Below are 15,683 nucleotides of genomic sequence, written 5' to 3' on the forward strand. Positions count from 1 at the left end.
CCACAAATGGTCACCAAAATCCATTAACGTGTATTCAGCTAACTTCCCTGAGGCTCCACTATGTGCCAGGCAGAGTGCGAAGCATCTTCACACTCACGGAGAATGTAAGCCCAGACTCTGGGTCAGGGGCCTGAGTTCTATTCCCAGTTCTGGCCCCTTACTGACTGTGTGGCCACAAACTGTCTAACCTTTCCAGGCCTCAGTTTTTGCCTCTGTAAAATGGGGAGAGTAATGGGACCCTTATGGCAGAAAGTGAGGAGGAACTAAAAAGCCTCTTGATGAAAGTGAAAGAGGAGAGTGAAAAAGTTGGCTTAAAGCTCAACATTCAGAAAACGAAGATCATGGCATCTGGTCCCATCACTTCATGGGAAATAGATGGGGAAACAGTGGAAACAGTGTCAGACTTTATTTTGGGGGGCTCCAAAATCACTGCAGATGCTGACTGCAGCCATGAAATTAAAAGACGCTTACTCCTTGGAAGAAAAGTTATGACCAACCTAGATAGCATATTGAAAAGCAGAGACATTACTTTGCCAACAAAGGTCCGTCTAGTCAAGGCTATGGTTTTTCCAGTGGTCATGTATGGATGTGAGAGTTGGACTGTGAAGAAAGCTGAGTGCCGAAGAATTGATGCTTTTGAACTGTGGTGTTGGAGAAGACTCTTGAGAGTCCCTTGGACTGCAAGGAGATCCAATCAGTCCATTCTAAAGGAGATCAGCCCTGGGTGTTCATTGAAAGGACTGATGTTGAAGCTCCAATAGTTCAGCCACCTGATGCGATGAACTGATTTATTTGAAAAGACCCTGATGCTGGGAAAGATTGAAGGCAGGAGGAGAAGGGCATGACAGAGGATGAGATGGTTGGATGGCATCACCGACTTGATGAGCATGAGTCTGAGTAAGCTCCAGGAGTTGGTGATGGACAGGGAAGCCTGGTGTGCTACAGTCCATGGTGCTGCAAACAGTCAGACACAGGTGAGAGACTGAACTGAACTGAAATGCTTGGCAGACATGAAGCACTGATAAACACTAAGCATTATTATCACTTTTCAGAAAAGCCTTGTAAAGTAGGTCATAACCCAACTTTACATGTAAAGAAAATATCACAGAAAGAATTACTGCTCAGTTGCTTCAGTTGTGTCCAACTCTTTCCAACCCTGTGGACTGTAGCCCGCCAGGCTCCTCTGTCCATGGGATTCTCCAAGCAAGAAAACTGGAGTGGGTTGCCATGCCCTTCTCCAAGGGATCTTCCCGACCCAGGTATCAAACCCATGTCTCCGGAATCTCTTGCAAAGCAGATGGCTTCTTTACCACGGAGCCACCAGGGAAGTCCAGAAAGGACTTAAGCTCCAGTACAAACACTTGGATAAACTCTGCTGGGAATTCAGGTGCAGAGAGCAGCCCCCAGAGGCCTCAGCCCCGGCCTCACTTCCTTCACTTCACTATTTCCCAGAAGCCATTTGTCATTGGAAGAGTGAGAGAGCAGAAGAACATCCATCTGCAAACAGCTCCCCTGATTGCAGAACAGGGTCCAGCGATTTGAGACAAGCCACACCCTGGGCCTCCCCAATTCTGGTTTCCTCCGGTCTGATTAGCCGATGTAAAAGCCCCGTTCTCTTCCCCACGAGGATAAGTGCCCTCCAACAGGCAGGCACGTCCCAGCTGAGAGCACAGTACACTGCAGAAGTGGGATGCAATGCCCGGGGGTTAGAAAACCCCACGCGACTGTCAGACCCTTGGGGACAGACGGCACCCACCCGTGGTCCCACTTGAATAGACACAGGAAACAGACCTGTGGACACAGTGGGGGAAGGAGAGGGTGGGATGAATTGAGAGAATGGCATTGGCTCCAAGAAAGCAAAATTCACAGTGACACAAACCCGCCATGGCCCCGAGCCTATGACTAAGCTCAGAGAGATGGCTGGCTTCGGGCCATGCCCTGCAGACCCTGGGTTAGCCTGTGAGCGGAGATGCCACACCCGCAGGCCTCCAGGCCAGGAGGAAAGTCCCACAGGCAGAGACACGCATTCCCAAAAGGTGAGGCGGATTCTAAAGATGTTGATGATGCCGTGATGGACTCTCTAAGGGGCCCTGCGCAGCTGAGAGGCTGTCCCAAGGGAAAAAAATACTCTGCTCACACACCAAGATGCCAGGGAAGAGCAAATCCCAGATTCTAGGTAAGGTCAGGCAGAAATTGGGCCGTGGGGCAGACGATTCAGGCAGGAGGCAGACAGGTCAGGGATCTGGTGGTAACTCACTAAGTAATGATGGGGTACAAAAAATATAGCGGGCCAGAGAAACAGGACAAAGATGAAACAGCACAGCTAGAAAGAGAGAGTAAAAGAAGCGATGAGAAAGGGAGAGAAAGTGGAAAGAAGAGGTTTTAGAAGATGGCAGAGGGACCCCAAGAGTGGGGGTGGGGGAGACACCCCGCTTCCCCGCACACAGTGCATCATGTGGTCTGAGGTCCCTGTGGGCAGCTTCCCAAACTAAGCCTCCATCCCAGCTCTAGTCTCACAACTGGCCCGGCAGTGAGTTCAGGAAAGGGAGATGAGATGGGCTTTTTAAGCCAATGGTTAAGAAACGAATGCCACGGGAGGGACTTCAAGTCTTGCAGATGCCAGGTCAAAGATGGGGGGAGAGAGGTCAGAGGCTGGTTGGAGAGGAAGTGGATGGATCCCTGAGAAAGGATGCAGCTTCCCCCAGGGAATCAGGGGAAATCAGGAGTCCTGGGCAGAAAGGCTGGGTCAGCCCTGCAGTAAGTGTACACCCATCCCCCAGGAAAGCTCAGCAAATTCTCATGATGCCAGCCCGGCCACAGCGACAGAGGTTCCAGGGGCTTCGGGGCTGTCATCACTCCTGGGACATCTCTAAGAGGAAGGGTATAAACTGCAGCGGATAACACAGTCGACCAAAATACTGGCATCTGTCTTCACGCTTCCTTTCCAATATCCTCTCTTTAGCCCACAGGATTAATCAGTGTCTTTTACCGAAGTCAGAGGCCAGAGAAGAAACTCTTTCCACCATCAACATTTGTGAACAGGGGGCTGCCTATCTGCATGGATCCAAGGGTGGGCTTTCCAGGTGGCTCAGCTGGTAAAGAATCTGCCTGCAATGCAGGAAACCCAGGTTTGATCCTTAGGTCGGGAAGATTCCCTGGAGAAGGGCATGGCAACTCACTCCAGTATTCTTGCCTGGAGAATCCCCATGCATAGAGGAGCCTGGCAAGCTACAGTCCATGGGGTCGCACAGTCCAGCATCACTGAGCAATTCACTTTCACTTTTTTCAAGGGAGGGAGAGGACTCACAGGGATCAAAAGGCAAGACAATAAAAAGAAGAATTTTGGTTACGTATCTCCTGAGTGTGGTTCTAGCCCGGGGAGGCGGGGCGGGGGAGCGAAAAAAAGCTGCTCAGATGTCCTAAGAAGCAGCTGAGTCACAGAGCTCATCATCCTGTGGGAGGTGGGAGGGGTGGGGGGACACAGAATGAGCGGCAGGAGAACGAAGCATCACACAGAAATGTGGTTAGATCAACCCACACAGGAGTGACACGCAAACCTGAGGTCCTGAGCCCGGTCTTCTGGCAGCGCATCCTCGTCCCAGCAGCTGCTAAGATTTGGTACAGGGCGCCAGCCGCCCCTGACTCCAAATCCCCTCTCCCTACCTCTTCAGCCTGCCTCCATCATCAACCAAGTCTCCGGGGGCTGCTCCCCTTTTTCCCGCAGAGGCTCCTCAAAGACAATTCACTCTGCCTCCAGCCCCCCACGCCCCTGGCCCAGCCCCAACCATCTGGCCTGGAGGGGACAAAGAGCCCCCAGTCCGTAAGGGGGAAGGACACCTTGATGAAACACGCACATACTCTCACCCCTTCAAAACGTCCTTCCCAGCTCTCATGACACTCCTCAGGTGTAACAGTCTAGCCTGTCCTGTAAACTCTTCATTTTAACCAAGTTCCCCAAAGTAAAAATAAAAGGTAAATGGCAACACTGGGGGATACGTCCCAGAAGTTGCCCCCCACACACACTCCGTATCCTGGGACCCTCAACCAGACAATGACTCTGGTCCCATCTCTTGGGACAACATGGCAAGTGTTCTCATTGTCGGGTCAGACCACCAGGCAGCATTCGCTCAGGCCAGCCCCTCCACCTGCAATGCCAAGACCACCTAGCAAGGAGCTCAACGCACGGAGGGCAAACTGTGTGCAGGAAGGGCCCTCAGTACACCCCCTTCAGCACCCTCTCCTTCCAAAGCACGCCACCCTCCCTAGTGTTTTCTGTTCGTGCAAAACTCACCATATAACAATGCTGGCATTAAAAAAAATCACTCCAGCCAATCGTTTACACTTTTGCATGCTTTTTCATGCCCCTATCCACATAATCAACCTTCTTAAAACTTTCAATTATGTCATAAACATGTTCCATGTTCCTACCCTGTCTTTATAATCAGTGTTTCTAATGGTTGCATAACATCACTGGACTGGACTTACTATAATTTACTTAAACCATGTCTCCATGATTAGACAGTTAGATGATGTCCAATTTTTCTAATGCTAAAATTCATGTTTTTATACGTTGTTTCTTCTTTTGCACTTGGATACCACATAAATTCTAAGTCATAATAAGACTAGATCATAGGTTATGATCTTTTATAACTCTTGACACCCATTACAAAATTGCTTTCTAAAATTATTTCATCTGTTTACATTGCAGCCAGCAACATATTGTTACACTGCTATAATCCTACATACACTGAATGTTCTTATTTTCAACTGTGGCTAGTTTAAATATATAACGACGCCAGGGAGGCAGAACATTTTCTCATGTTCGCTTCCTGCTTCATCTTCCTTCCTAGACTTTGTTTAATGAAAATCAAAATTATGTGTGCACACAATCCATTTTTCTTCCTCTCTCTCCCTTTCACACAGACACACACACACACACACACACGTCAAACAAAACCAAAACATGGCTTCACATAATCCAAGTAAGAAAACACTGGTTCATAATGAAAAGTAAAAGAGACAAGTTTTACATAATCTTGTAAGTTTCCAAGTATGTGCTGCAGGTGAAAATATGTTAAATATTTAATTCATGATAAAAGTGAAACTTTTAGAAAGAAAGGGACTTTGCGTGGAGTTTGCCTGCTGATCAGCAGCAGAAAATGAGTTAAATGCCAACCTGGCCTAACCCGGAATTCCTGGCCAACACTTGCCCGCTGATGAGATAAAGGTCAGGAGAAGTAGTCAATGGCTGCCCACCTTTCATCGAGATGAGCGCATCGGGCAACACCCCTGTCCCAAACGTCGCTCCACTGCTCCTTCCAGGGCATTTGGCTCCGTCACAGGAGGAGATTCAAGCCAATAAAATCGTCCCCTAGGAACTGAGGCAACTGACATCTTCATCAGGCTCATTAATATCTAACAGATAACTAGGACTTCCCTGGTGGTCCAGACTCCACACTCCCAACGCAGGAGTCCTGGGTTCAATCCCTAATCAGGAAACCAGAGGACAGGCACTGCAACTAAGGCCTGGCACGGCCAAATAAATAAATATTTTTTAATTTAAAATATATATATATAATAGATCACTGGGACCAAGACCCCAAGAAAGTAGAACATGTCCCAGCAGAAGACTGATGCACCAGTGGGGAAGAAAAGTAAGAGGGCTGAAGCCGGAAACACATGACATCTACTTGAGGACACTGCCTAGAATTTTCACACACCCGGGACAGGAGTAGCAACCTTTCTGGAAAGAAACTTGGCAATATGAAACAAGAGGGCAATTTGAAACAAAAATGCACAGTTTATATCCTCTGACCCAATAATTCTACTTCCAGCATTCCATCCAAGTAAATAAACAAAGATGCAAATACAGATTAAAATTAAAGATGGCAACTACAACTGAAATTATAGTGACAAAAAAGTTGGAAATACCCTGAACATTCCAATGATTAGGTAATAAGAAGTGACCGGATATTCACATAAGGAAATGCTGCACAATCGTTAAAAAACTATGTTTTCACATAATTTTAAATAAATTAGGGAAAAACTCACCATAAGCTTTAAGATACAATAACACAACTTTGAATATGAACCCAAGGCCTCTAAATATTGTTTTTATATTTCTGTATTTGGATAGAAAAAGACTGACATCCAGACACTAAAATATTAGCAGCTATTATCCATAGGTCATGGGCAAATTTTATCTATATCTGTATGTTTTTCATATTTTCCAAATTTTTATACAGGAAGTACATGTTACTTTATTTAGCAGGGAGGAAAGCTATTTAACTTCACACATACCCCCATCCCCAGTGTAGAAGTTTTGAAGCTGAGAAAAATTTCTCAATTCTCCAGAGTCCATAAAGAAGCAAAACCGTACTTAAATTATAGCTCTCTTGGGACTTCTTGGTGTTTCAAAGTCTTAACTCTAATAAAGCCCTATTCTACCCATCACAACTGCTTAAAAGCTTGGTACCTACCCAGAGGGCTTTGGCGCCCTCCAACCTAGTTGGGTTTCTTACTTCCTATTGCAACCTCCTCTAAGAGAGGCTCTTTCTTTCCCTTGTGGGTTTGGTTCTTTGCTCTCTGGTCTTCATAAAAGGAGCCCCTGTCCTGGGGGTCAGCTGAAGATTCACAGCCAAGTCAGTGCCTCGCTCCTGCTGCTGCTACACCCTCTGCGACACAGCCTCTGTGATACAGCCTCTGTGACCTCTGCGACACAGCCCACCAAGTGCTCTGGGGAAGGGAAGCAAGGACCCCCAACAAAGACCACCCCCCCCCCGACCCAGTGGAATTTTCCTTCTTGAACTCTGGGAGATGAGACTGACATGTTTAAGCTAAATGTTTAGACAAATGAATGAAAAGGTGGATAAACAGAGTTTTTAAAGAAAAGCTAAAGAGCTATTAAGTCATGAAAGCTCCGGCTTAGTGTACTGGATGTCTTATTTTTAAGATCATGGGTTTGAAGATACAGAAAAAAAAAAAAAATAGAGGGAAATAAGGGATAGTCATCTGCCTGATTGGTCTGATACTTCTGAGATAAATACAAACGACAGAAGTGATAACAGAGATAAAGCCTTAAACGGTACTGGTCCCAGGATGAAATAATCCACTATAATCTCCTGCAGTTCAGAACTGAAAAAAAAAAAAAAAAATACATTCATCCATTTGTACATTTGGAGATTTTTCTTTCATGTGACTTGGTGTTAGCAGGACAGGGAATTCCAAGGTTTCTGCTTCAGAAAAAAAGTCAGGAAGGTGTTTCTTGTGCTGTCTTGTCACCCTCCAGGATAGAGCTGGGGACGGCAGCATCGGTGGTGAGCGAGAGGGACACCGCAGGAAATTGCTAAACTTCTACAGGAGAAAGTGAATCAGGAAATGACATCAGAGGTCTCAGCAAGGGCTGTAATGAGCAGACAGGAACTGGGCTGTGGAGTTAGAAAACGCTGGGCCAGACGATCAGAGAGGTCGCCTGTGTTTCAATACTCCAGCCTACATTAGGGTGCATTGTGGAGGGCCCAGCAACACTCAGGGACCCAGTAAAAACACAACAGCAATAATAACAACAACACAAGCAACATCTATTTGGCAACCCAGCCCTGAGACTGGGCCAAAGAGTCCAACTTTGAAAGTGTGGGAACATCTATTTCCTATGGCTATAATATCACTGCATTCTGAAACTGTCGTAAGAGCACATTCCAAATAGTCTGAGGCTGGAGAATAATGTGCGAGAGAAGGGAATGTCCTGAGAACACATTCCCAGCGGAAGAACAGGCTGAGGAATGCAGACATCCACAGGAATGGGGAGGGGAGGAAAAGGTGCCCAGTCCCCAGTGGACCCGAGAACCCTGAATGGAGGCAAGAAACACTCAAGGAAAGTTTTCGGGGAGGGGGGGGAATGCTGGAGAAACGCAGAAATGACTGAATACTGATACTGAAAATGACAAAATATTTTACATACTCATGATCTCTCTGAACAGCCTCATCTCTGTTCAGAGAAAATGTGGTTGCTGGATGGAGCTGGCAGGAAGCAAAGGTCTGCCTTTGACTCAAGGTTCCTAACCCCAGGGAATTCACAGCACTGGAAGCAGCCAAGGGGATAGGGGTGGGGGGGCGGGGGCTATAAATAGCCTATAGAAACTGAGATTTTCCACTTTCAGAATGTGACAGTCCCTCAGTTAGAAGATTCAACGGTTCATTTTCGCTGTAGGGCTTCCTAATGGTAGCAGCAAAGAGAGCATCCTTATTTCCCCCAGGTACTAGCCTTTTGCAAGGTGCTTGGAGAGTATAAACAGCCTAAGCCTGCTAGTCTAAATGCCTTGGGCTCCATCCCGGGAAGCAGGGAAGTAGGAAGAGCTGGGTGTGGCCCAGAGGATGTGCAGATGACAGCGATGAGTCGGTTAGAGTGCATCTGATGAAACTCTTGCAAGAAGAGGGCGTGCTGACTTCACCGACGTGCTGGGGTAAAGGGAAAGACCGTGGGTCTCAGAGCCAGACAGATGAGACTTAACTTTCCGGGGTCTGTTTCCTCGTGTGCAAAATGGAGAGAACTGCTGTACCGACTTCAAAGGCTGCCGTGTGGATTAAACAAAATAATGTGTGAAAAGTGCTTAACAGGAGGTCTGGTAAAGTCGAAGCACTGGGTAAATGTGTGTGTGTGTGTGTGTGTGTGTGTGTGTGTGTGTGTGTGTGTGTGTGGTTGGGTAGGTGTGGAGTGCCTAACAAGTAGTATATGACTCCCATCGCTAGTTTAAACAGGGCGGACAGCTGCCAGACTGACTCTCCAATATCAGTAAGCAAATCCCACTGAGAAAGCAGTGATGCTGGAATCTTTCACAAGGATTCAAACGAGCTGTCTCATTTGAATGTTCTCCTCGGAGAACCATCATATTTCTCACCTATAAATTTCTCCAAGAAGTTATTGAAAAAAGTGCAAGAGATCCATGGGATTCATGTGGGCCAGGTCACCCAACAGGTTCACAGACCCAGGCCTGCAATCAGGTGCCAGGAAAGGGACTCTGGAGCCACCTCTTGCTCAGCCCGGGTTGGTGAGGGGGGGTGTGGTGGGAGGGTGGGGGTGGGGGTGAGGAGGGAGGTATCATAGATGCTCTCTGCAAGTGGACGGCCAAATGGAGTCTGCACTGATGGGAGAGCAAGCCCTCACCTTTGCCCTTTAACTATCGTGTGTCTCAAGGAGAAGGGGACCTCACTTCCCACCCTCCTTATCTCAGCTGGCCGGCCTCTACTGGCACAAAGGTCCAGACCTGAAAGCCTCCTGCCGCCCTGGGCAATGTTGGAAGCTCCTGTCCCAGCAGGCGTGGATCTCCCCCACCTCCCCGGAAGAAAGAGCCCAATTCAGTCTTTAATCTTCTGCACATCAATTTAATCAATGGGGGTCAAGGGTAAAGAAAAGGCTTCCAGGAGAGAGAGAAGTTATAAAGCCCAAAAGGGTGGATGGTTTTACCAGCAGGGACCAGGGGAGGGGAGAGCAGAGCAACCCAAGATTCAGAGTAAAGGTCAATGGAGTCTTCCAGTTACTGCCCCACCGCACCAGCCACCAGCCTGTGGAGACCCATCCCTCCTACCCCATCGCCCCACCATGGCCAATTCCCTGGCTCAGTGATGAGCTTGTATCAAACAGAGCTAGCAGTCTTCTCTTGCTGTCGCACTACAATATTTGCTCTGCTCTCTTCCTTTCCAAAGCCTAACAGATGGGACCACCGGAGTCCTCTCCAGCTCACCAAGATGCACGGAAAACTGAAAGTAAGGCGGCCCCAAGTGCTCACTCATGCTGACGCTGAAGCTCCAACACTTTGGCCACCTGATGCAAAGAGCCGACTCACTGGAAAAGACCCTGATGCCAGAAAAGATTGAGGGCAGGAGGTGAAGGGGATGACAGAGGATGAGGTGGTTGGATGACATCACTGACTTGATGAACATGAGTTTGAGCAAACTCTGGGAGACAGTAAAGGACAGGGAAGCCTGGTGTGCTGCAGTCCATGGGGCTGCAAAGAGTCAGACACGACTGAGCAACTGAACAACAACAGCTGCTCGTGGTGGAGGAGGAAAGAGGCAGGGAAAAGCAGCATCCCAGCACCCAGACCATCTTTTCCAAATGCCAGGACTATGTCAGCCGGAATAAGCAACGCCACAGTTTCAGGGAAACCAAAGAGATATTTACTGCACTGGGGCCACAGTAACATCTAATGTGATGTTACAGTGATGTTACAGTAACATCACCTGTCTACCTGCCCCACGAAGAAGACCAGAGATCCACAAAGCGCCAGCTGAATGCACATCCGAAAACCATCCCCCTGCTGATCTGGGCTCCTTAGTGACCCAGCACTTACAGCAAATATCAGGCAAGCCAGCAGGCAGGCTGTTCAGAGGGGCTTGGGTGATAGCGCTGAAGCTTCGCCCTTTTCATTTTTTGCAGAATTGCTCCACAAGCACGCACCAACCAAAAGCAGCATATCTCCAGTATTTATTTTAACCTCGGGGGGAAATACTGAGCTGAGAACAGTTCAGCACACTATGATGACATGACGGGATTTGCAGGCCCCACTTCCTTATACAGAAGAGAGAAGCAAGCGCCAATGGCAAAAGAAAAGGGTTGCAGACTCTCCACCAAAGGGCAGGTGGCTTCTTGATCCACACCCAGGTGATCACCCACCCACCTGTGAAGTGAGCAAGTCTCCCAGCAGTAGGAGTGCCACACACACTTGTCAAAAGCGGGGCTTAGGACTTCCCTGGGGGTCCAGAGGTTAAGAATCCACCTGCCAATGCAGGGGACACGGGTTCGATCCCTGGTCCTGGAAGATCCCACAAGCTGTGGGCCAACCGCACACTGCAACTACTGAGCCTGGGCTCTAGATGCTCCACAAGAAGGAAAGTCACCACAATGAGAAGCCCTGCACCACAACAAAGGGTAACCCCCGGCCCCCGCAACTCGACAAAGCCCACACCCAGCAACCCAGTGCAGCCAAAAATAAATAAAATATTTTAAAAATAAAGTATCAGCTATATATTGTCAATATGAGACTTAATTTAATAAAAAAAAAAAAAAGCAGGGCTTACAAAGAGGGCAAAGGGCACTTAGGTCCAAAGGCAACATCAGAGATAAATCCTCACAAACCCGCTTGAACCAGTCCGAGGCACTTTCACACTGCACTCTCCCATTTGGACGGGGCACACAATTCCTGTGCTTGCAGTCGGTCACTCATTCATTCAACAAACATTTACTTAGAACCTAGCAGATGTCATACACCACCAGGCTGGCACAGAGTCTAGACTACAAGCTAGGGCCAAAGTCACCTGCATTCAAGTGGGACACAACAGAGAAGGCAAATGTCTGAAAAAGGATGAAGTTGGGTTTTTTTTAAAAAGCCTCTGGCTTCTTGGGCTTCCCTGGTTGCTCAGTAGTAAAGAATCTGCCTGCCAGTACAGGAGACATGGGTTCGATCCCTGGTTGAGGAAGATCCCACATGGCATGGGGCAAGTAAGACCCTGCACCACAACCACTGATCCTCTCCTCTAGAGCCCGGGAACCACAACTACTGAAGCCCCTGCACCCTAGAGCCAGGACTCCCCAAGGAGAGGGGCCACCGAAACGGGAAGCCCACTAGAAGAGCAGTCCCCCCGCCAACCTCCCCCATTGCCGCAACTGGAGGAAAGCCCTGGAAGCAAGGAAGACCTAGCACAGGCAAACATTAATTCTAAAAATTAAGTAATTAATTTAAAAAAATTTAAAGCCTCTGGCTTCTCAAAGCATGCTGGATCTCCATTTTCACAATCTGCACTGTTTTAAATACCGGTGGATCTCCTCTGGCCTCCTCAGGTGGTAAGCCCCCTGAAGACAGAGGCTATCTTTCGTTCAGCACCGTCTTCGGCGTCTTAATTACCCAAAAAATACCCATTGAATGTAACTGAAACAGAAAACAAACACTACTCTTCCCAGATCTTTGGCCTTACTGTTTCGGAAGGCTCTGCTCCCCAAGAAAGAAAGATGATGAAGCTTCAGAAAGGAGGAAAGAGGGGGGGTGGGGTGCGGCGCGGGGGAGGGGTGGCTGACTTAGATACATTGAACACAACAGGAGTACAGTGTTGGAACTTCAGCCCAAGCGCACCCACCCCTCGGCGGCCCGAGGCGCCCCCTCCCCCTTCCGCCAGGAGCCACAGCTGGCGTCCGGGTAGAAGGCCCGTCCCCTCCCCCTGCTCCGCTGTTTGCTCTCCTCCGAAAATCCCCATTTGGAGTCCGAAAGAAAGACAGAGGGGTGGGAGGGGCGCGAGAGGAGTTAGAAGGGGAAGATGCACCAAGTAGGAAGGAAACCTCCCCGCGAGGGGCTGGGGGCAGGGCTGGCCTGGGGAGGAGATGTGACCGCCTCGGGGGAGATGGCCCGGCCGCGCCTCCTCTCTGGACGTGTCTGCACACTTTTCGTTCCTACACTGCCTCTCTTTTCCCTTTCCTCTTTTTTTATTTTTTTTAAATCGATGCATTAATAGTCTTTAGAACTGGAGCAGAAGAGGGAAGCGTGTAAGGTGGAGGGGAAGAAGTTGATGAGACAGCCAGCCAGATCCCCTTGCCTGCTTTCCCCAATCTAGCACCCCACCGGCATTTTAGGGCCGTTTCCTGCAAGTCAGCCCAGAGCCCGCAGGTCCAGAAGCCCGAGGGCGCTCGGGCTGGGCCCACTGGGCAGGGGCGGGATCTCCCTGGAGAGCGTTCTAGGCCTGCCACGGAATAAGGCTAACACGGGAAGAGAAAGATGCGTCTCCGAGGCCCCATCCGTGCCCCGGGGGACTTGCCTGGACGTCGTCCGCTTGCCTCCCCTACCTGCAGCCCGGGCAGTCGTTGCAGGGCGGCTACCCCAGCGCCAGAACCCGCCGAGAAGTTTCGCCGCTGCAAACGTGAGAAATCGCAGCTCGGCAGAACACCCGCCCCCACCCAGTCGGCGGCCCCACCCCCGCAGCCCGACCCCTGGCGGCGGCGACCTTGGCCACCCCGGACGCTCCCGAGGGCCGAAGGGGGGGCTACCCTGCGGGCTCCCCGGGGGCCATCGGAGGCGGCCGGAGGCGGTGGCGACCCGCCCCGGGGTCCTGGGTCCCCAGGTGGGCACCCTCCCACCCGCCGCCTTGCCTCCCTGCCGGCCCCGGCGGCGCGCGCCCCGGCCGGCGCGGGCACCCCACTTACCCCGCCGCGCACGGCCGGGGCTCGGGCAGGGTGCGCGCGTTACATCCGGCTGGAAGCGCCTCTCGGGCCCTCCGGGCCGTCGCTCTCGGGGGGACGGAGGGGACGGGAGGTGGTCTCTGTCGCCGCCAAACTCTCGGGGGCCTCTGGCTCCTCCTGCTCTTCTGCCCCCGAGCCCTCACTCCCTCCTTCTCTCTTGTCTCTCGGCCCTTTTTTCCGGGTTAATTACGTTTCGCATTAAAGCAAAACCCAGCCCCGGATGTGAGTACAAAGCTCCGCCGAGCCCGCCGGGGGAGGAGAGGGGTGCCGGGGCGGCCGGGGGCGCGGACCTCGCGGGGGCGGGAAGCCCGGCGGCGGCCCCCAAGGCTGGGTGCCGGGATCACCCCCCCCCCCAACCCTCGCCCTCGCCCGCGGGGGGCGGCCGAGCAGGTGGGACGCGGGCCGGGAAGCCAGCCTGGCGGAGAGAGGCCCTGCCTCGGACGCCGGGCAGCAGGTGTCCGAGTGGGAAGGGGGCCCCGGGATGAGAGCATCCTTGGGGGAGGGAGGCAAGCCGGAGCGCGGGCTCACTCTTGACTCCATTTCTTCTTCCCCAACCCTCTCCTCCAGAGACTTCAGGCGGTCCTCCGTCGGACCCCGAGTCTTTAGCCATCTGGGACCGCGGGGCTGAGGTTTAGGGTTAGGGTCGAAGCAAGTTATCTCAGCTCTCCCGGGTTGTCACGAATGAGCCCCAGGAGCCCGGGGAGGGGTCTCACTTTCTAAGGGTGCCTAGGGGCTTTTTTCCGAGCGTGGCGCCAAGACGCCCTCCAGCCCTCGGAGCTGGAGGGTGCTCTGGGGGAAAAAATGGGAAACCGACAAGCAGGTATGACGTCCTATTGCCGAGAGGGACCGAAGAGAACCCAAGGGTGCCGGCGCAGCCTCTGCCTTATCTCGTTCGATCCACGCGGCCACCCTATGGGTATCAATCCCCTCCACGATGAGGAAACCGAGAGTCAGAGACGTTAGGTAACTTGCCCTGGGTCCCACGGCTACCAACGGCAGGTCTGTCGGGTTCTGACGCCAGACTCGCACCGAGAAGACAGATAATTGAAATGTACGTGTAGTCAAGCGCCTAACATTCGAAACCCAGAAACGCAGTGGATTCACCCCAGGATGGAGGACCTGGAGCTGCGGTTTCTGGGGATTCGGATGCAGTTGCAGTTGATGAGGTCGGAGTCCTAATTGCAAGGCTTTGACTGAGGGGAGGGCCTAAGAAGACGTCGAGGCTCAAAGTCTGGCTGGGCGGGATTGCAGGAAAGGCTGGTCCGTGACCCAGAGATGCAGGGGAAAGACAGACTGTTAAAAGTCTGCGACCTGAGGCAGCAAAGCTTGGAGAAAGGGGGTCCCCAGCGAGATGAGCCGGGAGGCAGGCAGGACCAGGCAGAGCACACGCCCCGAAAACACCGGTGATGAAACCACACACATTTCCTCTTCCATTTTGATTGCCAAACCAAAAACGAGCCTCCTCGCTCTCTCAGGTGTGAAAAAAGACTGTTTGCTTTAGAACATTTTGCTTTGAATGAGGAAGGAAAGGGGGACACAAGAGAAAGAGCATTTCCTTTGAAATAAATACATCAACATCTTTTTTTTTTTCCTGCTCATGAAGATTTTTGCTACTCACATACATTTCAGGCAGAGCGTATACTCCACAACCAGATGGCCTGGGTTTGAACACCAGCTCTGGAGCTTATTAGCTTTGATCTCAGAACAAAGTGACAACCTTTCCTGGTCTTATTTTCTACATCTGGGTGCTTGCAAAGAATAAATGAATTAACATTTGTAGAATGTTTGGATTACTGCAGAACGTGAGGTAGGTGCTACGAAAATGTTTTTTTTTTTTAATTTAAAAATTAGATTATGGTTTTCAGCGTGAAAAGGAACAAAATTCCATCCAACTGCCAGCAAATCCGACTGGAACGGACAGTTTCCAGTGGGAGCAATGAGGGAAAAGTCTCAGGTTCCATGGTATGGTTCATATTAAAACCCATAAAACTGTAGTCCCCCGGGGAGCTTGCCTGAGTCACTCATTCACAGAGCTGCAAATATTTCCTGAGCACTACTGTATTGGATGCCTGGGAGGCAAAGCTCCCTGAAAGGATGCAAGTGTCACTCAGAGGCAGCCTGTATCCCTCCTGGAAGGGTCGTGAAAGTGGCACACGGTGAGAAAGTGCCACCGCATGTGCTGGTTCGTTTGGGAGGGGGTCCTTGGAAGGAGGTGGATTTTGAAATAGGCCTAAGAACTGCGATCCAAAAGTCTACAAGCAATGAATGCTGGAGAGGGTGTGGAGAAAAGGGAACCCTCCTACACTGTTGGTGGGAATGCAAACTAGTACAGCCACTATGGAGAACAGTGTGGAGATTGCTTAAAAAACTGGAAATAGAACTGCCAGATGACCCAGCAATCCCACTGCTGGGCATACACACCGAGGAAACCAGAACTGAAAGAGACACGTGTACCCCAGTG

General features: G+C 50.6%; 1 protein-coding gene across 2 annotated transcripts in view; it reads right to left on the reverse strand.

Moving 5' to 3' along the window:
• The window catches only part of PLEKHA2 (pleckstrin homology domain containing A2), a 61,248-nt gene extending 47,892 nt beyond the window's left edge, over window positions 1-13,356 (reverse strand). The window contains exon 1 of one of the 2 annotated variants that reach the window (XM_068971319.1): window positions 13,187-13,356. The gene's annotated coding sequence lies outside the window, so the exon portion shown is untranslated. Of the gene's footprint in view, window positions 1-12,829; window positions 12,907-13,186 lie in introns of those variants that run through there. The other variant, XM_068971317.1, reaches the window with a different exon arrangement.
• Window positions 13,357-15,683: the final 2,327 nt, after the last annotated feature.

This window comes from Capricornis sumatraensis, chromosome 4, assembly GCF_032405125.1.
Source record: "Capricornis sumatraensis isolate serow.1 chromosome 4, serow.2, whole genome shotgun sequence".
NCBI classification, from domain to species: Eukaryota; Metazoa; Chordata; class Mammalia; order Artiodactyla; family Bovidae; genus Capricornis; species Capricornis sumatraensis.